The following is a 20,719-nucleotide window of genomic DNA, read 5'->3' on the forward strand; positions in this document are numbered from 1 at the left end:
AGTGAATAGACTGACGAAGGGTATGACATATGCGATGTTTTGGTAAGTAAGAAATAACATTTGATGATTCTAAATGAGATTTCAAACACATTCGAAGTAAAAGAAGAAAGTTTGCCAAGAAAGACAAGGTATACGTTATGTATTGATAAGGATGTATGAGTAACGAATTAATGATGTTTTGGAGAAGAATTATAACGTCCCTTAGATTGTTAATGAGGTGATAAACAAGTGCTAAGAAGGTTCCCTAAGGATTGGAGATCAAATGAAGTGACAAGAAAAAGATCAGTGAAAATATGAGTTATATGGTCAATTATACAGTCCGTATAATGTTATACGGTCCGTATAATGGTCCGCAGAATTTTCACAGTTAAGTCCCTCATTGGTGAGATTATATGGTCACTTATACGGACTATAGCAGGTTATACGGCCCGTATAATGTGCCGTATAATGATCGTAGAGGCAAGATGTTGAAGAGGTAATTTTACGGTCACTTATACGGACTGTAGCAGGTTATACGGCCCGTATAATGTGTCGTATAATGATAGCAGTGGCAAGATGTTGAAGAGGTAATTTTACGGTTACTTATACGGACCGTATAAAATTATACGGCCCGTATAATGAACACAGAAGCGAGAATTTGACGGGGTGATTTCACGGTCACTTATACGGACCGTATAAGTGTCCGTATAATTATGTCGGGACATATTTTAAGTTTTTAAATAAGAGACCCATGTTCACTATTTTCATTCCCATTTCTCCTCCACGACTCAAGAGTTCTCTAGAACCTTCCAAACACTTCATATACAAGAATCCTAGTGAAACTAAAGATCCATTTCATCAAACCCACAAAATTAAGTGTAAGAAACACATTAAAGCTTATCCAAGTCAAGGAATATCAATAGGAGTGAACTAGGGTTTTGGTGCAAGAGAAGTATTTCAACTCAAGGCTTATTTCTACACTATAAAAGGTAAGTTTTATGGTATTTCCATGTTATTTAAGGTATAGAAAAGTTGAAACACTTGGATTGTAGAAGGAGATAGAAAATGGGTCATGAATGTGTGAATAGTGACATTTGGAGTAGTAGTTTGGAGTGAATCATGAATATTGAGATGTGGTGATTATAAGTAAGCTATAAAAGATATTAAGGACCTAGGATAAGCATTATATGTGAGAAAACGTACTAGTATACTATGACCATGAATATGGATGAATCGAAGTGGAATTGTGAAATGAGGGTAATATGGATGAATAAAGATTGTTTGTTATGATATTGTGAATGTTATTAGAAATGTTTGGGAGTTGATATACAATATGGGGAAGGTTTTATAAACAAAGGAAATGCTCCCCAATTTTCTCTAGCTTTAGTAAGCACGTTCATATAATCGATTAGCTAACGTTAATGCGAATTCTCTTGAAGGTAGAAACGTGAGCATTGAAGGAGAACAATCAAGCGATGGAATTTTTAAACGAAAGAGGTATGTAAGGCTAGTCCTTTCTTTCTAAGGCATGACTCTTATGGTATGAATCCTCCTATCTTTCCATGATTTTTCTACATATCGGGAATTATTAATCTACGAGTATAAAGAGCTTCATACGAGATAAAGAAAAGAGATACGTTACAAGCATGACAATACTGATGATGAATCTAAGTCTAGAAGTCCTAGAGGTCATGATACGATATTCCTACGAAGCTAATGATCCTTGTATGATTCTGATGATATTATTTCCCTGCTTCTCCATGACTTTCTTACATTCCGAGAACTGTGCGTTAAATTTAATAAAGAGCTTCTTATGAGATGAAGATAAGACAGATATCATGAATACGATAATAATGATGATAAGTTTAAGCCTAGAGATTCTAACGCAACGTATGATGTCTATGAACTTAAAGATCCTACTTACAATCCCTCGATGTTGTTCATGGTGTACACTTACCTTAAAATGTTAGTTCCTTCAAGGTGACATATGATGAGTATGACTACTCCATAATGAAATCGGGGGTTCTCGACCTTATGTCACCCCGACATCGTTATAGATTGTCTATAAGCTCTAATGCATGACCTATGACCAATGTTCCGAAAAGTTACGAGTCTATGTTCATAGGGGGTTCCATATGGGATAAAGGTAAGAGATATGCTATAGATACGATAATGGTAATAATGAGCCTAAGTTTAGAGATTATAAAGCCTATCATACGATATTTTTATGAAGTTCATGCTACGAATATGATATGATTTTCATAGGCTGTATTTAAATCCAAATGCATGCTTTACGGAAAGTTATGATAAGTTTATGAGATGTATGTGATGGCAATGATGATGATGAGATATATAAGGTTATGATATGCCAATGAGATGTGTAATAATGATGAGTTTATGATTGATTATTTGACGATACGATTCCACCGTGCCTAGTTGGCCGGGCATGCTCACCACTAGTGGGCGGAATTGATGATATTACACCACGCCTACATGGCCGGGCAGACACCGCTTAAGCGGGCAGCGTATACACCATGTCTAGATGGAAAGGGCAGACACCACTAGTGGGCGGCATATGATGGTTACCCGGTCGCGGGTTAACGATGTTGATATGTATATATGATACGACGATGTATGCGCTATGATGATACATGTATTATGATAATATATGATATAGGCATGAAAGGCATCCACCCTTAGAAGTTACACAGCTTATATCTACATCTTATGTCTTATGATTTCTCTATTATGTTCATTTCATTCTAGCCTTACATACTCAGTACAACATTCGTACTAACGTCCGATTTCTTTGAAGCTATGTTCATGCCCACAGGTAGATAGGGAGGCGACCCAGATTTATAGAAGCCGATAAGCAGACTTTTGAGAGCACTCCATTATTCCAGAGGTGCCATTGATTTACTGTTTTGTGTACATATATGTTTTTGGCACGACGGGGTCCTATCCCGTCCATATGTCTAGTACTCTCGTAGAGGCTCGTAAATACGGATGTGTTGGTCGTATGGTCTCACGATTTCCCACGTGTATATGTATATATGTGTATTATTTTGATAGCCGAAGGGCTTATGTATATAAAGGTAATTATGTTTCCATATGAAAAATGATTTTCCTATGATTTGAGTATGAATTTGATGAATGAATGCTTAACGAGTATGATAATTAATAGAATGAGCAGTCCTCGGTGGTTAGCCTCGGGTACTCGTCATGGCCCCTAGTCGGGTCGTCACAAAAGTGGTATCAGAGCAGTTCTGTCCTAGGAAGTGTCTACGAGCCGTGTCTAGTAGAGTCTTGTTTATTGTGTGTTGCGAGCCACATCTATAAATAGGAGGCTACAGGGCATTTAGGATGGTTACTATTCTTTCATCTCTAAGATCGTATGATAGAGCTAAGCCATAGGAAATGACATTCCTTATACTAACCCCTGATTGCAGCAGAAGAACGGTAATGACAGAAGAAAGTGATTGATGACATTGAAAGTTATGGAGGTAAGCCCCTTCGTTGAGGCTATGTTATCGAAATATGTATTTATATGATAATGAATTGGTTGTCATAGAGGTAAATCGATGTAAGTATAACAGAGAAATTGATTAAATGTGTCTCTTGATGATAAGTTCAGTTATAAGTTGAGAACTAAACAAATCGAATGGATCAGAACAAAGGTAAGCGACGGCACGAAAGATGTGGGTCGAGTAACGTAAGAATATTGAAGTATGATTGGAATGTAAAGCTGAAGGATGAAAGAGAAAGTAAATAAGAAGGGATAACAGGGCATATCGCTAAAGGATCAGGTACATCTCGAAGTATGATATATGAGGTACGTTTCGACATCTTTGTGCTTTTACTTGAAAGTGGGAGCCCTGTGTGGCTGAAATATGTCACACTTATATATGTTGGCCCTGTGAGGCATTGTTGGTATTTGCTGCGTGTAGGTTTTGGGATAGTAAGAAATATAGAGGAAACTCCGCCGAAATTTTCCTATAATCGAAAGGAGATAATATATGAGCTTGTAATATGTCCTAATGAGAAACGATGATGTGCAAAGAGTAATGGCAGGACGACATTAAGTTAGGAGTATAGTTAACAACTACAAGGGATAAATTAAATACTATTGAATTGATAGTAACAGTAGTTATAAGATCGACATTGATGCGGTAAAGAGAAATGCTTGGTAGTACTAAAATGTGACATGGAAGAGAAAGAGGAACCCCAATAGAGTGTGATACTGAAGTATTGATTGAATGGATAATTACAAATAAAATACGACAAGTATATTAGCAAAATAAAGTGACAGCATCCGGAGACAGAGATACGAATATGAAGGGTTATAATGAATGTGAATACGTTGGTGAGATAACTTATGTGGTAAGTGTAATAGGGCTGATCAGAAAGAGTAATAGGTTAATTATGCTTACTTCACGAGGTTTATTCTATTTCATAAGCGGGCTTGTGAGTGAGATCAAGAAGTGTCACTTTATAGAGTTGATTATGATCGGGGCATAATGAGAACGTAACAAGAACTGTAATACAAAGTATAGCGAGGAGACGACTAAGGATATGACATGTTCTATATGAATAAAGAGTGAATGCAAGTGTGAAACCAGCAAGCGAGCCATGGGGCAGTAGACGAGAAAGCTTAAATAGCCCTTGTTAGAAAAATCCAGCATAGAGGTTCCGCAATGACAGAAATTATAGCAAGCGAACTTGAAAAAGGAATCAGAGAAATGTGATATGGCAAAGTAGTAGTAGTTTGTGATTGGTATAATCAAGAGTATAAGTGATATATTTAGCTGGATGTAAAAGACCAAGACTACAGAAAGATGAATAACGAAATAGGACGATTGTTTGAAAAAGGATCAGCGCAATAAGGATGAGAGGGGATGATCAGAATGACCAGAATAAGTTTTGGAAGCGAAGAATGGATTGTACAAAGGTAGTATATTCTAAAGGATCCTCGTGTGAAGAATAAATTATTGATTATAAAAGGGGAGGTAATAAGATAAATTGAGGAGGAAGGAAAGTAAAGAAATAAGAAAGGGGAATAGAAAGAGAATGAAATGCGCCGCAAAGTACGCGCACTTAAGAAATAGTCATGTTATGATTGAAGGAATATACATCTCCTAAGAATATCCTATACCAAGTTAGAACGAGTAAAGTAGATGAAGTAACGAGTTGAAAATAAAAAGGTGGCCATGAGTTATGAGTTTACCGTACGACAATAAAGCGATAGAGTAAAGCTATCATCAACGACAAATACAATACGATTATGATTGGCTTTGAAATCAATGTTGAGTGCAACACTAGAGTAAAAGAGTATGAGGCATAAAGGGTAATAGTTGTGCATGCGACTTAGGCCCTGGAAAACAAAGATGACGTTGCAAGTGAACTTTGAGCACCGAAGAAGAGGGCAAGTGACATTGCATGGATGGTATGGATAACTAAACATACCACTATTGTGAGCATCCCTATGGGGCAAAAAGTTGTTAATTAAAGCAGATTTAGACATTGACTCATAACTACCAGATGAGCTAAGTAAAATACATTCTTGTTCAGATTGCTATATCGGTTGTATTACTTGATTACAAAACTGCAAGATGAGTATGTTAAGACTATCGTAGCTATAAACTATGGGAAATGACATGAATAAGGAGTAGTATAGTAAGGGATATATGAATTCAAGATTTGAAGGTGAGGCAACAGATTTGAGAATGTTACAAGTAAAACCCTAAAAGGGGAGAAGCAAGTAAAGGGAATACAAGTGTAGAGATTGAAACGATGGACCCTAAGATGTGACAGATATAGACTCTAAAACAAAGAGTGAGAGTTATGCAGAAATGACTTTAATAACTAGTAAATGAACGAACACGAATTGAGCAAGCATCTGAGACTGTACGGGAAATAATTCATGAAGACCTTGAACTACGTGACATTGAGAGCAAATAACTCAAGGGGTATTGTAAAGGATGGCGATGTTATACTAGAATAGAGGCAAAGGCACTAACGTTAAAGTCGTAGTTAATGATATTGCAATTTATAGGCGACAATTAAGAAAGGGACCTAAGGTTTTCTATCATTGAATGTAAGATATGATAATCACGGGAAAAAAATAAAGGAAGGAAGAGAGCATGACGAGATAAGTTTTGACCGATAGACAAAAGAGTTTAGGTATATATAATTGCCGAGCCTAGCCATGGTCAGGTACGTGAAACACCGAACCTTCGTGGTCGGGTATGCTATGTAAATGATATGTATATCAATATGACTATGGATACGATATGTAAATGAGTACGATTATGAATACAGATACGAATATGGATACATGTATATGTATAGATGTGTATGTACACGAATCACGCAAGAACGATTATGTAACTTGCAAGTATTTATACGTCGCCGATGAAACCAAGTGGGTACCTAAAAAGAGGAGTAAGAGATAAGCAAGAATAGTGTGGTCATGAAACTCCGGGTCAGTTGAAGGAAAATATATGGCAAGATTTTCGTAGAATCCCGGATAGCTTAACATTTGAAGACAAATGTTCCCAAAGGGGGAAGAATGTTACACCTCGAAAAAAAATTCGGTAATGCATAGTGAATAGAATGACGAAGGGTACGACGTGCGATGTTTTGGTAAGTAAGAAATAACATTTGATGATTCTAAATGAGATTTCAAAGACATTTGAAGTAAAAGAAGAAAGTTTGCAAACAAAGACAAGGTATACGTTATGTATTGAGAAGGATTTTTGAGTAACGAATTAATGATGTTTTAGAGAAGAATTATAACGTCCCTTAGATTGTTAATGAGGTGATAAACAAGTGCAAAGAAGGTTCCCTGAGGATTGGAGATCAAATGAAGTGACAAGAAAAAGATCAGTGAAAAGATGAGTTATACGGTCCGTATAATGGTCCGCAGAATTGTCACAGTGAAGTCTCTCATTGGTGAGATTATACGGTCACTTATACGGCCCGTATAATGTGCCGTATAATGAACACAGAAGCAATAATTTGACGGGGTGATTTCACAGTCACTTATATGGAAAGTATAAATTTATACGGACCGTATAAGTGTCCATATTATTATGTCGGGACAGATTTTAAGTTTTTAAATAAGAGACCCAAGTTCATTATTTTCATTCCCATTTCTCCTCCACGACTCAAGAGTTCTCTAGAACCTTCCAAACACTTCATATACAAGAATACAAGTGAAACTAAAGATCCACTTCATCAAACCCATAAAATTAAGTGTAAGAAACACATTAAAGCTCATCCAAGTCAAGGAATATCAATAGGAGTGAACTAGGGTTTTGGTGCAAGAGAAGTATTTCAACTCAAGGATTATTCATACACTATCAAAGGTAATTTTTATGGTATTTACATATTATATAAGGTATAGAAAATTTGAAACACTTGGATGGTAGAAGGAGATAGAAAATGGGTCATGAATGTGTGAATTGTGACATTTTGAGTAGTAGTTTTGAGTGAATCATGAATATTGAGATGTGGTGATTATAAGTAAGCTATAAATGATATTAAGGACATGGGATAAGAATTATATGTGAGAAAACGTACTAGTATACTATGACCATGAATATGGATGAATTGAAGTGGAATTGTGAAATGAGGGTAATATGGATGAATAAAGATTGTTGGTTATGATATTGTGAATGTTATTATAAATGTTTGGGAGTTGATATACAATATGGGGAAGTTTGTATAAACAAAGAAAATGCTGCCCAATTTTCTCTAGGTTTAGTAAGCACGTTCATATAATCGATTAGCTAACGTTAATGCGAATTCTCTTGAAGGTAGAAACGTGAGCATTGAAGGAGAACAATCAAGCGATGGAATTGTTAAACGAAAGAGGTATGTAAGGACAGTCCTTTCTTTCTAAGGCATGACTCTTATGGTATGAATCCTCCTATCTTTCCATGATTTTCCTACATATCGGGAATTATGAATCTACGAGTATAAAGAGCTTCACACGAGATAAAGAAAAGAGATACGTTACGAGCATGACAATACCGATGATGAATCTAAGTCTAGAAGTCCTAGAGCTCATGATACGATATTCCTACGAAGCTAATGATCCTTATATGATTCCAATGATATTATTTCCCTACTTTTCCATGACTTTCTTACATTCCGGGAACTGTGCATTAAAGTTAATAAAGAGCTTCTTATGAGATGAAGATGAGAAAGATATCATGAATACAATAATAATGATGATAAATTTAAGCCTAGAGATTCTAACGCAAGGTATGATGTCTATGAACTTAATGATCCTACTTACAATCCCTCGATGTTGTTCATGGTGTACACTCACCTTAAAATGTTAGTTCCTTCAAGGTGAGATATGATGAATATGATTGCTCCATAATGAAATCGGGGGTTCTTGACCTTATGTCACCCCGACATCGTTATAGATTGTCTGTAAGCTCTAATGCATGACCTATGACCAATGTTCCGAAAAGTTACGAGTCTATGTTCATAGGGGGTTCCATATGGGATAAAGGTAAGAGATATGCTATAGATACGATAATGGTAATAATGAGCCGAAGTTTAGAGATTATAAATCCTATCATACGATATTTTTATGAAATTCATGCTACGAATATGATATGATTTTCATAGGCTGTCGTTAAATCCAAATGCATGCTTTATGGAAAGTTATGATAAGCTTATGAGATGTATGTGATGGCAATGATGATTATGAGATATACCGAGCCTTTATATGGCCGGGTATGGAAGAAATGTATGTGATATTGTCGAGCCACTACGTGACCGAATACGGATAATGCTTAATGTGTATGAGCAAATACGATACTATGATACATACATATATAAATATATAATGATACTAATTTATGATAAGGTTATGATATGCTAATGAGATGTGTAATAATGATGAGTTTATGATTGATTATTTGACAATAAGATTCCACTGTGCCTAGTTGGCCGGGCATGTCACCGCTAAGGCGGGCTGCTATGTTTACACCGAGCCTATAGGGCCAGGTATGATCACCACTAGTGGGCGGCATTGATGATATTACACCGCGCCTACATGGCTGGGCAGACACCGCTAAAGCGGGCAGCGTATACACCATGTCTAGATGGCATGGGCAGACACCACTAGTGAGCGGCATATGATGGTTACCTGGACGCGGGTTAACGATGGTGATATGTATATATGATACGACGATGTATACGCTATGATGAAATATATATATGATACGATGATGTATGTGCTATGATAATACATGTATTATGATAATATATGATATAGGCATGAAAGGCATCCACCCTTAGAAGTTTCCCAGGTTATATCTACATCTCATGTCTTATGACTTCTCTATTATGTTCATTTCATTCATGCCTTACATACTCAGTACAACATTCGTACTGACGTCCGTTTTCTTTGGACGCTGTGTTCATGGCCACAGGTAGACAGGGAGGCGACCCAGATTTATAGAAGCCGATAAGCAGACTTTTCAGAGCACTCCATTATTCCGAAGGTGCCATTGATTTACTATTTTGTGTACATATATGTTTTGGGCACGACGGGGTCCTGTCCACTCCATATGTCTAGTACTCTAGTAGAGGCTCGTAGATACGTATGTGTGGGTAGTATGGTCTCATGATTTCCCATGTGTATATATATATATATGTATTATTTTGATAGCCGAAGGGCTTATGTATATAAAGGTAATTATGTTTCCAAATGAAAAATGATTTTCCTGTGATTTGAGTATGAATTTGATGAATGAACGCTTAACGAGTTTGATAAGTAATAGAATGAGCGGTGCTCGGTGGTTAGCCCCGGGTACCCGTCATGGCCCCTAGTCAGGTCGTGACAATTTCCTATCTCAAGGCAAGAAAGATGACTGCTAGAAACCGAATCGCCTACTCTTCAGTCAGGTCCCTTAGTAAATAAGTTCCCGGATGAGCTTCAAGGCCTTCCCCAGAGCGGCAGATTGATTGTGCTATTGATGTGCTACCGCATACCAAGCCCATATCTATTCCTCCTTTATAATGGCTCCTACAGAGTTGAAAGAGTTGAAAGAACAATTGAAGGACTTGCTTGAGAAAGGCTTTATTAGGCCTAGTTCTTCGCCATGGGGAGCACCAGTGTTGTTTGTAAGAAAGAAAGATTGCTCCTTGTGAATGTGTATTGATTACAGACAACTGAATAAGGTGACGATCAAGAATAAATATCCGCTTCCGAGGATTGATAACTTATTTGATCAATTGCAGGGTGCCGAATGGTTTTCAAAAATAGACTTGAGATCTTAGTATCATCAGGTGAGAGTCGGGGAGGAAGATATTCCTATGTTGGCCTTCATATTGAGATATAGTCATTTTGAGTTTCGGGTAATGTCATTTGGGCTAACTAATGCACCGGCAGTATTCATGGATTTGATGAACAATGTGTTCAGGCCTTTCGTGGATTTATTTGTGATATCCTGGTATATTCTCGGTCCAAGGCAGAACATGAAAACCATTTACGTACTGTCCTTAGAGTTCTACAGGCTCGCGAGCTATTTGCAAAATTTTCAAAGTGTGAGTTTTGGTTGAATTCAGTGACCTTTTTGGGGCGTGTTATCTCAGCTAATGGCATTCAGGTGGATACCCAGAAGATTGAGGCTGTGAAGACTTGGCCAAGGCCAACAACACCTACGGAGGTTCATAGTTTTTCGGGTTTAGCAGGTTATTACCGAAGATTTGTGGAAGGTTTTTCTTCTATTTCTGCGCCACTAACGAAGCTGGCTCAGAAGGCAACAAAAATTTAATGGACGGATGCTTGTGAATGCAGTTTTCAAGAGTTAAAGAATATATTAACTTCGGCCCCATTCCTGACACTTCCAGAAGGATTGGAAGGCTATGTTGTCGATTGTGATACTTCAGGCGTTGGGATAGGATGTTTGTTGATGTAGCATGGTAAGGTGATTGCTTATGCTTCGAGAAAATTGCAGAAACATAAGAAAAACTATCCAACCCATGATCTTGAGCTAGTTGCAGTGATTCAGGTGAAAATGTGGAGGCATTATCTGTGTGGTGTTCATGTGTACATTTATACGGATCACAAGAGCCTTCAGTATATTTTCAAGCAGAAAGAGTTGAATTTACGGCAAAGGAAACGGTTGGAGTTGTTAAAAGATTATGATGTTAACATTCTATATCATCCCGGTAAGGCAAACGTATGGCTAATGCTCTTAACCGTGGATCTATGGGAAGTTTATGTGATGTTCGGCCAGAGAAAAAAAAGTTAGCTCATGAGCTCCAGCAGTTAGCTAGCCTAGGAGTTCAGGTAATAGACTCGGGCAATATGGGAGCTACCATTCAAAATTCAGCTGTCCTGCCACTAGTGGTTGAAGTGAAAGAGCGCCAGTACGAGGACTCCAAACTAGTTCATTATAGAAATACACTTCTTGTTACACCCCGAAAAATTCCCCGTTGATGTACAGTGAATAAACTAATGAAAGGCACGAAGTATACGGTATCGCAGTAAGTGAGAAATGACATTTGATGACTCTAATTGAGATTTTCAAAGACATTCGGAGTATGAGGAGAAAGTTTGCCAAGAGAGGAGAAGGCATACGATGTGTATCGGAAAGGATTTACTAGTAACAAGTAAATGATGACTTAATGGTGTCTTGGAAAAGAGTTATAACGTCCCTTAGACTGTTAATGAAGTGTTAAACAAGTGCGAAGAAGGTTCCATAAGGATTTGAGATCAAATGAAGTGACGAGAACTAAATCGGGGAGAGATAGATTATACGACCAATTATAAGGTCCGTATATTGGTCCGCATAATTGTCACAGTGAAGGTCCCTCACTGATGGGATTATAAGATCATTTATACAGACCGTATAAAATTATACGGACCGTATAGTGTGCCATATAATGGCCACAGAAGCGAGATTTGATGGGGGTGATTTCACAGTCACTTATACGGACCGTATAAGTGTCCGTATATTTTCCCGACAGGTTAGACTTTAAGTTTTAAATAAGAGGACCCAAGTTCATTATTTTCATTTCCCATCTTCTAATTTCTTCTCCACGACTCAAGAAATCTCTAGAACCTTCCACACTCTTCATCTAAAAGAACCCAACAGAGATTAGTGATCAACATCATCAAACCAACAAAATTAAGCGTAAGAAACACATTAAAGTTCATCCAAGAGAAGGAATTCCAATGGAAGTGAACTTGGGTTTTGGTGCAAGAGAAGTTTTTCAACTAAAGGCTTATTCCTACACTATCTAAGGTAAGTTTTATGATCTTTTCATGTTGTTTAAAGTAATGAGATGTTGAAAGACTTAGATTATGGAAGGAGATAGAAAATGGGTCACAAAGATAGGAATAATGAGATTTTGAGTAGTAGTTTGGGATTAGTCATGAATATTTATATGTTGTGAATGTAAGTATGCTATAAGTGACATTTAGAATATGGGATAAGTACTATATGTGATAAAACGCAATAGTGAACTATGACCATGATTATGGAGGAATTAAAGTGAAATTGTGAAATGTGGATAATGTAGATGAATAATGATTGTTGTCTATAATATTGTGAATGTTGTTATGGATGCTTGGGAGTCGATATGTGATATGAGGAAAGTTGTATAAACAAAGGAAATGCTACCCAATGTTCCCTAGCTTTAGTAAGCACATTCTTATAATCGATTAGCTAATGTTAATACGAACTTTCTTGAAGGTAGAAACGCGAGCATCGAAGAAGAACAATTAAGCGATAGAATTGTTAAACGAAAGAGGTATGTAAGGCTAATCCTTTCCTTCTAAGGCATGACTCCTATGGCATGAATCTTCCTAATTTTCCATAATCTTCCTAAATAACGGAAATTATGGGTCCATGACTATAAAGAGCTACATATGCATATGATAAAGAAAAGAGATACGATACGAGCATGATAATGATGATGATGAGCTTAATTATAAAGAAACCTAGAGTAACATACGATGTCCATGAGGTTAATGATCCTAAGTATGGTTCCATCGATGCTATTTCTTGTGTACACTCACCTTAAAATGTTAGTCCCCTCAAGGTGAGACGTAATGATTTTGATAATTCCAGAATGAAATCGGGGTTTCACGACCTTATGTCACCCCGACATAGCCATAGTTGCCTTCAAGTTCTAATGTATGTTTGATGATAAATGTATAATGACGCTAAGCTTATGATATCCCTATGAGATGTATAATAATGATAAGCTTATGTTGACTATATGACGATATGATTCCACCGTGCTTAGTTGACCAGGCATGTCGCCGCTAAGGCGGGATTCATACGATTCCACCATGCCTAAATGGCCGGGCATGTCACCGCTAAGGCGGTCTGCAATGTTTACACCGAGCCTAGAGGCCCGGGCATGACACCACTAGTGGGCGGCATATGATTGTTACCCGGACGCGGGTAAACGATGAATATTCATATGATACGATGATGTATGCGTTATGATGATACATGTACTATGATTATATATGATATATGTATGAAATGTATCCACCCTTAAAAGTTACGCAGGTTATATCTTCATCTTATGTCTTATGATTTCTCTATTATGTCCATTTCATTCATGCCTTACATACTCAGTACAATGTTCGTACTGACGTCCGTTTTCTTTGGATGTTGTGTTCATGCCCACAGGTAAGCAGGGTGGTGATCCAGACTCTTAGGAGCTACTAGCAGACTTTGAGAGCACCGCATTATTCCTGAGGTGCCATTGATTTATCCTTTTGTGTATATATATATATATGTGTTTTGGGCGGTCCCATCCATATCTCAAGTACTCTAGTAGAGGCTCGTAGATACGTATATGTGGGTAACATGGTCTCACGATGTCCCTATTGTATGTACATTATTTTGATAGCCGAAGGGCTTATGCATATAAAGGTAATTATGTTTCCAAATGAAAAATTGTTTTCCTATGATTTGAGTATAAGATTAATGAATGAACGCTTGATGTGTACGATGGGTAATGGTATGAGCGGTGCTCAGTGGTTAGCCCCGGGTACCCGTCATGGCCCCTAGTCAGGTCGTGACAAAACTGGTATCAGAGCAGTTCAGTCCTAGGAAGTGTCTAGTAGAGTCTTGTTTATGGTGTATTGCGCGCCACGCTAAAAAACAGGAGGCTACAGGGTATTTAGGAAAAATGACCATTTTTCATCTTAAGAGATCGTGCGATAGAGCTGTGCTATAAGATTTTCTCCTCCTTAATAGTGTGCTATGATTTTAGAAATGCCGCGAAAGGTAAAATCTACAGCCGCCTAGAAGGGTAAGACTACGATGTAAAGGCGGGTAGAAAGAGAGCCGCCAATGAATGTAGAAAAGGGAGAATCACATAATGAGGCTCCATCTAATACTTCTCCCATGCCGCGTATTATAGAAGAACAAGAAGGGACTTCAGCTCCAGCTCCTATGCCTCCAGTTCCTCCACCAGCTACTTCGGGTCAACAAGTGACCAAGGCTATTCATCTATTGACGCAGTTAGTTGCCGCCCAGGCACAGCGGCAAAATGCGGGTCCAAGTGATCGGGCAGCTAGTACCATAGCCCGTGATATTTTGAGTTTGAATCCTCCGGTGTTTTTCGGATCAAAGCTGAATGAAGACCCATAAAGTTTTATTGATGAAATGTTAAGTACATTGAATATTATTCATGCCTCTGAAACTGAATCTGTGGAGTTGGCATCTTATAGACTCCGAGATGTGGCAGTATTATGGTACAATAATTGGATATCATCAAGAAAAGAGAATGCGCCTCCTCCCGTTTGGCAAGAATTTGTAGATGCCTTCATCCGCCACTATTTACCACCCGAGGTCCGCCGAGTTAGAGCGGATAGGTTCTTAAATCTAAAACAAGGAAATATGAGTGCCCGGGAGTATAGCCTTCAGTTTAATTCATTGGCTAGATATGCCCCGACTATGGTGGCTGACATGAGGGATAGAGTGCACAGATTCGTGAGTGGATTAGGGCCGCATTTGTTCAAGGACTGCTTGACGGCTTCGTTGCAAGTTGGGATGGATATTTCCCGCATTCAAGCCCATGCCCAGAATTTAGAAGGAAAACAACATCCAAAAAGGGGTGATCGTGATATTGATGGAGGGAAAAGCAAGAGGGCCATATCTATAGGGGTAGGTAGTGATTATAGAGGGGAATCAAGGCAGGTATATTCTAGAAATTCAGGCTAGTCGGTAACTAGTGCGCCTCCACGAATTGCAGGTAGGATATTTGATCGGTCCTTTCCTTCAGGACAGGGTTAGAGTTCGAGAGCTTCAGGTTCTCAGTTTGGGGGTGATCATAGTCAGAGGAGACCACCAGTGCGGCGTTGTAGTCAGTGCGGTAAATTACATTCGGGGCCATATCGCCAGGGCACAGATGCTTGCTATGTTTGTGGACTGATTGGGCACTTGATGCGTTATTGTCCCTCGAGGTATGGTAGAGGAACGGTTCAGCCCAGAGGATCAGCAGCTGGTTCCTCTTCAGTACGCCCGACAGGGCAGACTCCCCAGATCCCAGCAGGTCGAGGTAGGGGTAGAGAGGGAGCATCTACTTCAGTTGCCACTCAGCCCCGTATGCATGCTTTAGCCGGGCGATCGGATATTGAGTCCCCCCCCCCCCTATGTTATATTACTCCGTATGTTACTGGTCGTATTGGGGTAAAACCCGAGCCAATTAAACCTTTTGAGGTATCTACTCCAGTTGGTGATCCCGTGATAGCTAGACAAGAGTACAAAAATTGTGTAATTGTGATATGCGACCACCAGACTAAAGCTGATTTAGTTGAGCTGGAAATGCTAGATTTCGATGTGATTATAGGTATGAAATGGTCGGCCTCATGTTATGCTAATGTTTATTGCCAAATGAAAGTAGTTCGATTTCAATTTCCGAGAAAGCCCGTGCTTGAATGGAAGGGTAATACAGAATCTCCAAGAGGTAGGTTTATTTCCTACCTTAAGGCAAGAAAAATGATAGCAAAAGGCTATATTTATCACTTAGTCCGAGTTCATGACACCAAAGCAAAATCGCCAAATTTCCAATCCGTTCCGGTAGTGAATGAATTTCCGGATGTATTTCCAGATGAACTTCCAGGCCTTCCTCCGGAAAGAGAAATTGATTTCGCTATTGATGTGTTGTCGGACACCAAGCCTATTTCTATTCCTCTTTACCGAATGGCTCTGGCAGAATTGAAATTATTAAAGGCACAGTTGAAAGATTTACTTGAGAAGGGGTTTATTAGACCCAGTTCGTTGCCGTGGGGAGCACCAGTCCTATTCGTGAGAAAGAAAGATAGTTCCTTACGGATGTGTATCGATTATAGGAAGTTGAATAAGGTAACGATAAAGAACAAATATCCTCTCCCAAGGATTGATGATTTATTTGATACATTACAGGGTGCCAAGTGGTTTTCGAAAATAGACTTGAGTTCAGGTTATCACCAAGTGAGAGTTAAAGAAGAAGATATTCCCAAAACAGCTTTCAGAACGAGATATTGCCATTGTGAATTCCGGGTGATGTCATTTGGGTTAACTAATGCTCCGGCAGTGTTCATGAATTTGATGAATAACGTATTCAGGCCTCTCTTGGATTTATTCGTAACAGTATTCATTGACGATATTCTGGTATACTCTCGCACAGAATCAGAACATGCAGATCATTTACGTTTTGGGATTGGCAGGTTACTATAGAAGGTTCATAGAAGGATTTTCCTCTATTTAACCCCATGGACGAAGCTAACCCAAAAGTCTGTTAAATTCCAGAAAAATGATGCTTGTGAACGCAGCTTCCAAGAGTTGAAGGACAGATTAACCACACCCCCGGTCTTGACACTCCCGGAATGGCCAGATGGTTATGTTGTATATGGTGATGCTTCCAGTGTTGGGTTAGGATGTGTGTTAATGCAGCATAGTAAAGTCATTGCATATGCTTCGAGACAGCAGCGGAAACATGAAAAGAACTACCCAACTCATGATCTCGAATTGGCTGCAGTTATTAATGCATTAAAGATGTGGAGACACTACTTGTATGGGGTACATATCGATATTTATACAGATCACAAGAGTCTTCAATACATTTTCAAACAGAAGGAATTAAATCTGCGGCAGAGGCGGTGGTTAGAATAATTGAAAGATTATGATGTGAGCATTTTATACCACCCGGAAAGGCAAATGTAGTAGCTGATGCGCTTAGCCGCCGATCGATGGGGAGCCTACATGAAGTTCCTCCGGAGAAGAAAGAATTAGTTTATGAGCTCCACCAACTAGCTAATCTTGGACTACGTTTAATCGATTCAGGTAGTGCAGGGATTGGTATTAATAATCCCACAGTTTCATTCCTAAATACGGAAGTAAAAGAGCATCAATATGAAGATCCTCAGTTGAGCCATTATGTCACGACCCAACCCCGTGGCCGTGACTAGTGCCCGAGCTGGACACCCGTACACTCCTACTTACCAAATCGACATATCCATAACTTATCCATATCCAACATATTTTAATTTATACAGATACTGAGAACAACCGTCATCTTAAGCGGTCACCTGTAACATACATATCATACAGAAGCCACCAAGGCTGTCGGAAGACATATTGCCCAAAAACATATACATACATATACATACGCACAAGTCGTTAAGGCTATCATAGCAACTGGAACTTCTTAGGGCGCATTTCACACAAAAATAACCGAACAACAATGACCCATGACCCACATATATGTCTACAGGCCTCTAACAAACATAACAGAACCATATGACGGGACAGGGCCCCGCCGTACCCCTAAAATAGTCATATATACATAAATATGTACAACAGAAAGATCTGTACCAAAAGTGTGGGCACCGGAACGAGGGAGCACTTCAACACAGCAGAATGGATGACCTAAGCTGACGGACCACTCACGTGCGCGTCTGTACCTGCGGGCATGAAACGCAGCCCCCTAAGAAAGGGGGTCAGTACGGAATATGTACTGAGTATGTAAGGCATGGAATACAGAAAATAGAAACATAACTGGAACAACGGTACAAAAAGTAAGTACATTAGTCAGAATACCAAGGTGTTTATTTTTCGAACGTAAATCATGCTTACCGATGTCATATGTCAGAAAATTACCGAAAATGAGTAAAACATCCAAAGTACCAAAACACTTACTTTGCAAACACAGATCATACGTGCCGACATCATATGCCACCATATACATATACATATAACCGATCCTTATGTAATGCGATAGTGCCGAGGAACGTACGGCCCGATCCATATATAACATATTAGTGTCGAGGAACGTACGGCCCGATCCATATATATATAACATATTAGTGCCGAGGAACATTCGGCCCGATCCATAAATATATTATACTGCTGCGGAACGTGCAGCCCGATCCATACATATATTATACTGCTGCGGAACGTGCAGCCTGATCCATACATATATTATACTGCTACGGAACGTGCAGCCCGATCCATATATATATATATATATGACATAACATGTTAGTGCCGAGTATAGCATAGTGCACACAATGACATAACCGGCCAGAGACTCGGCGAACGATTTAATAGTAGTACGCACGAGCAGAGTAGTGAGAAACCATATGCATATGAATCAATTCTAAGACTCGATGGACAAGTATACTTACCTGTCACGACCCAACCCCGTGGGCCGCGACTGGTACCCTACCTTCGTACCCGTACATACCTACCTGACCGAATTTCGTACCATACAGATTTTTTTTTTTTTTTAAAACAGATGTTACAGAAGTACGCCGATAAAGATACGACACGCGCGCAAACATATATATGTATATACCTGAACATGCAGACATTTACAGATAAGCCGATAAGGCTAACATACAGACGAAACCCGTAACATACACATCTATCTACACGCCTCTACAGACATACAGAATCATATGACGGGACAGGGCCCCGCCGTACCCAGAACTTCCATACATACAGAACATACGGAAAACAGAAGATATATATACCAAAGTACATGCTCCGAAGCAAAAGGAGCTCTTCAAGATAGCAGAACCTGTGCCCTAGACTGGCGGCGTGTCACCGAGTGCGCCTGTACCTGCGGGCATGTAACGCAGCCCCCGAAGAACGGGGGTCAGTACGAAAATGTACCGAGTATGTAAAGCAGAAACATAACAGATACAATCATAGTCCGAACCGGAGTCACAGAAATTTAACGGACAAAACTATACATCAGACGGACAGACAGAGTCATGATCCAGACCGACATACAGAATCGTGGTCCACACAGATAAACAGAATCATGGTTCGAACGAACCGACAGAATCATAATCCGGACAGACGAGCAGAATTAGAATCCATACGGACATACAGAATCAGAATCCATACGGACATATAGAATCAGAAGCCATACGGACATACAGACATAGTCGTAATTCAGACGGACAGACAGAATTATGCATGCAGAGTAGTGCAGAGTCATACTGAACCATACAGAATCATACAGAATCATACAGAGGCATGTGCTTATATAAATACTGATGGCACATGCATACAGACATACAGATTCCGGCCCTGTCTGGGGGCGCGGTAACAGAACCCGGCCCTCTTTGTATGGGACGCGGTGGACAGACAGAATCAGATCAGATCAGATCAGATCATATCAGATGCCATCCTGGCCGCCATCCCCATACACATATCAATATATCAAAATCATACAGATATAACAGATCCTGGCCCGTACGCCGAGGGACGCGGTGAACAATGCAGAGAAATATGCACGATAACAGAACCTGGCCCGGGACGCAGTGAAGGAATGCATTGAGACAGCCACGAATAGATCCATGGGAAACCACATACATACAGACTCACATACTGACTCAATCAGACTAAAGGGTGCCAACTGGCAAGTCAGAATCAGAGTATACGGATAGTATGCATAGTACGCGCCTATATCCTATTTGGGAAGGCACGACAGATTATTATCAGAATCAGATTCTCAGATGTTCAGAAATCATTTTGTAAGAATTTCATAAAAATAGTTGTATCATGATCAAAATAATAGTTCAGATGGTTTCTGAGAAAATCGGACAAAACGGAAGTATTTAAAGTATTACAGAAGATATCGGGCCTTGCGGGCCCGCCTCGGACCAACTCGAGGCAAAATATGTAAATTATCGCTAATAGACCTTATGAGGTCATCCATAATCGTTTGGAAGTGTTCCGACTCCATTTAGGGAAGTTTTGTACAAAAATTCACTTTAAAGGCAATTTGTAAGAAAATAGCTTCAGTTGAATTGAAGGAATTGGAGCGGTTTTCCGTCTCGAATTCCGGGGAACGGAGTCGTACTTAAGGCTCGCGGCCGAGCCTATCACATCCAGAACATGCCTAGGAACAAAGGGAAGTGCTTCACATACCTCGATAGCGCCTTACGCTCGCTTGGCGTCGACTTCAATTTCGTCCAAAATCTAGAAATGGTCAAGTTTACCATTTGTTAGTTTCAAACTTTTCAATAATCCAACTTAACACTGACTTTCCTACCGAAATTTCGGCAGCATTTCCTCTGTATATAAGACATCCCCGAGACTTAGCTCGGCTCAATTCATCATCACAACAACCCAGAAATAGCATCAATAACAACAATATGCATTAAACATACGATATGGCATCACTAGCCATCCTTTCGACATAATGAAACATTTTGCGTTTCAACCTTACATTTCCAACCCGAACTTAT

Source organism: Lycium barbarum, chromosome 4, assembly GCF_019175385.1.
Source record: "Lycium barbarum isolate Lr01 chromosome 4, ASM1917538v2, whole genome shotgun sequence".
Lineage (NCBI taxonomy): Eukaryota > Viridiplantae > Streptophyta > Magnoliopsida > Solanales > Solanaceae > Lycium > Lycium barbarum.